This window comes from Suricata suricatta, chromosome 8 (genome assembly GCF_006229205.1).
Source record: "Suricata suricatta isolate VVHF042 chromosome 8, meerkat_22Aug2017_6uvM2_HiC, whole genome shotgun sequence".
NCBI lineage: Eukaryota > Metazoa > Chordata > Mammalia > Carnivora > Herpestidae > Suricata > Suricata suricatta.
Genome location: NC_043707.1, coordinates 38,514,325 through 38,517,292, shown reverse-complemented (window position 1 = coordinate 38,517,292; position 2,968 = coordinate 38,514,325). Strand labels below are relative to the sequence as shown.

The following is a 2,968-nucleotide window of genomic DNA, read 5'->3' as shown; positions in this document are numbered from 1 at the left end:
ATTATGAGCTGGGAAATTCCATGCCTAATCTGTGAGGATGTTCTTTGATCACCTAAGTCTACGGTTGTAATGGCAGCTGCCTTCTTATTTGGCATTTTTTTATTTTTGGCAATTCATTCTCTATTATAAAGATCTTCCATTCTTACATCGTAAGTCAAAAAAAAATTTTTTTTCTAAAATAGCAAATAAGTCCAGGATTCAAATTCCAAATTGTATTCAGAATAAATTATCATCATTATGTACCATGAAACTAAAGGTGTTTAGAACACCATGCAGATATTGTTGCAAGATCATAACCTGATTTCTGTCATGTTTTTTCTTGAAAAACCAATTCATGAATATCAAGAATCCCAACTCACCCAATTCTCTAAGACAGGTTGAGAATCAAATTTTAATAGAGTGGCAATTACGAAGAATAGCCATTTGTAGGGTCAGGCATCCCCTGTCATTGAGAAGTGGAGCTGCTAGGGTAACACACAAGCCCTGTGAAAGTCCTAACAGGATGGGGCAGGCTGGAGGCTCTGCTTCCCTTGACAGTTTGAATGACACAGGCTCTGGACATTTATAGAGAGAGGTTCAGGATTCCCCTCAAAGCAACAGCATCTTCTGATCAAAGTACAGAATATTCACCACCCCCAGCAAACATCACATAAGCTCCTACCATTTGGTGGATGCCTGGTTCTGCAGAAATGTGGGGTGTCTGGGGTAGGGACGTTGAACATATGGCAGAAAAGAGACAGGAGGAGAATGAAGGACATTATGTAGGAAGATGCAGGAAGCCAGTTAGGAAAGAGGTTGGCACAGACTCCAGGGAAAGAGGCTCTTCTGAGTCAGACACAAGAGGAAAGCACCCACTGTCCCATTGAACTCCCTGACTGAACAGTCCTCATCTAAACCAGGTGCTAACTTCTTTTTCCTCAGCACGCATGCTCCCAGGACAGAGGAACATGACCACGAGGAAACCAAGATCTATCCGTGAAGAGAACCAAATGCGCACTCCTTCTTCTGCACAGATGGGATCGTAGCTGCACCATGCGCCTGCAGTTTACCAACCTGTGTGCAGTTTGTCCCCCAAATTCTTCACAGAAAGCAGTACCCTTCCCTCTACTGCTGGCTGGGAGAATGGTGTTCTTTTACTGATGACAAAGGAGTAGAGGGGAGAGGAGCTCACACCTGTCCCATAACCTCAGTTAAAGTGGTCACAGAGTCAAAGTCAATGAGCAAGTTTGGAGTCCTTGACTGTGGGTGGGATGGGAAGAGTGGTGTTCTGGGGGTTTCCCACAAAAATGATTCATGCTGGAGCCCAGCTCCAGCAGGTCCAGGGCTCCCTGAAGGACGAACGGTTTCAGCACGAAGAGAGATGAGAGCGCCTCAAATTTCGTTCTGATCACCAGGCAGGCATCTCTGTGCTGACTGGAGAGTCAGCCTTATTTATGGAACAAAATGTATGGGGCCAGCACAGAAGTGGCATTTGCCTTCGACAATGATTTCTAATGACAAATTTCTTTGGTATGTAAAAATTTCCCAGAACATAGATCGGTAGAAGACTCATGCATAATCTTTATCAATAGTGATTGATGTAGGTGACTTAGATGCTTATCAGATGGGGAAGGAAGGTCGCTTTAGCATTTAAGTACAAGACAATATTTTTAACATAGTAAAGGCAAAAGTTAATTCTTTGTGAGCAGGGGTCAATAGCCTGTTTGCTTAAGGGGAAGTATAAGAAAAACAGGATTCTCAGGAATTGCAAATGTTTGCTCCCATAAACCCAATAGAAGAAGTCCTCATAATAAGTTCCTTCACAAGGTGCATTCAGCGTATTTTAGAATAAGGGGAGAAGTCATTCCTGATACCAGTCAGCAAGGTGCGTTGGGGGTTGGTGTTCAAGCAAAAATAATTGAGTGGGGTGGATATCAGATTACCATCTGATAGCAAGAGGGCTTGCAAACCTGCCTTGACTCACAAAAAGTTTTCTCAACTTAGTGAGTTCAGAAATGGCTTCCAACAGATTCAGCATTGCATTGGGGTTTCCTATAGAAAATCATTTTTAAAAGGCTTAATTATACTTCCCTCTTTTCCTTATGGGAAGCTGAACTGGAAACTGTTGCAGGGCTTGGGGTAGGTTCTGGAAAAACTATTACCTCTAACTCATCAACATCTTGGACTGCTTTGACTTTTTAGAAATGTGAATGAAGTGTCAAAATTAAATGTATTTGGATCTATGAACATGTTTTAAAATATAGAGATGTTCAAAAAATAAAATAGTACCTTTTATTTTCCATCCTAACATAGCCATTGGTTTTGTTTTACTGTATTTTCTGCTGGATTTTTAAAAAATTTATGCATATCTCCATGCATTTTTAACAAAGATGTTATATGTTACACACCATAATATTTTCTATGATCTTGCAATTGTCAACATTTTCCCCATATGACTAAATATTAGTTTGTGATTGCAGTATATTTCATGAGAGATACACCATAACTTGTTTGATCAGATTTTTCTTTGGGGTAACATGTTTTCCTACCAGTTTTTTTTTTTGCTCATCATGTATGATGGAGAGGGGCTGATACTTATAAATACATCATTGTGTGTCTAAAGGCATATTTCCCAGTGGGATGCAGAGGGTATGCAGCTACGTAAGGACTTTTATGTGCCTAACATCTGTGTCACCGGCCTGTGTCCCCAGTCTTAGCCTGCCTCTGTAATGGTGACTGTCCCTAGAGTTACTGCTGACATTTCCCATCATGCCAACAAGCAGTAATTTGAAATCCCCTGAACATGTGCAAACCTTGCAGAGCCAGGTGACATCATTGTCTCCTCCCAGTCTGATGGTTACTTACCAGCTTGCAAAGCTCTGCTGGGTACAGTCTTCCAGTTTCTCTGGAGTGCTGTTCAAGCCTGTCTGGAGTGCTTGTGCATCATGCAGGTGTGAGGCAGGTGACAAGCAATACACCTGCCGCCTGA

At 41.7% G+C, this 2,968-nt stretch overlaps 1 protein-coding gene across 2 annotated transcripts in view; it reads left to right on the top strand.

Moving 5' to 3' along the window:
- The window catches only part of LOC115300163 (cornifin-B), a 38,224-nt gene that overhangs the window by 34,698 nt on the left and 558 nt on the right, over nt 1–2,968 (top strand). The gene's annotated exons all lie outside the window — the stretch shown is intronic.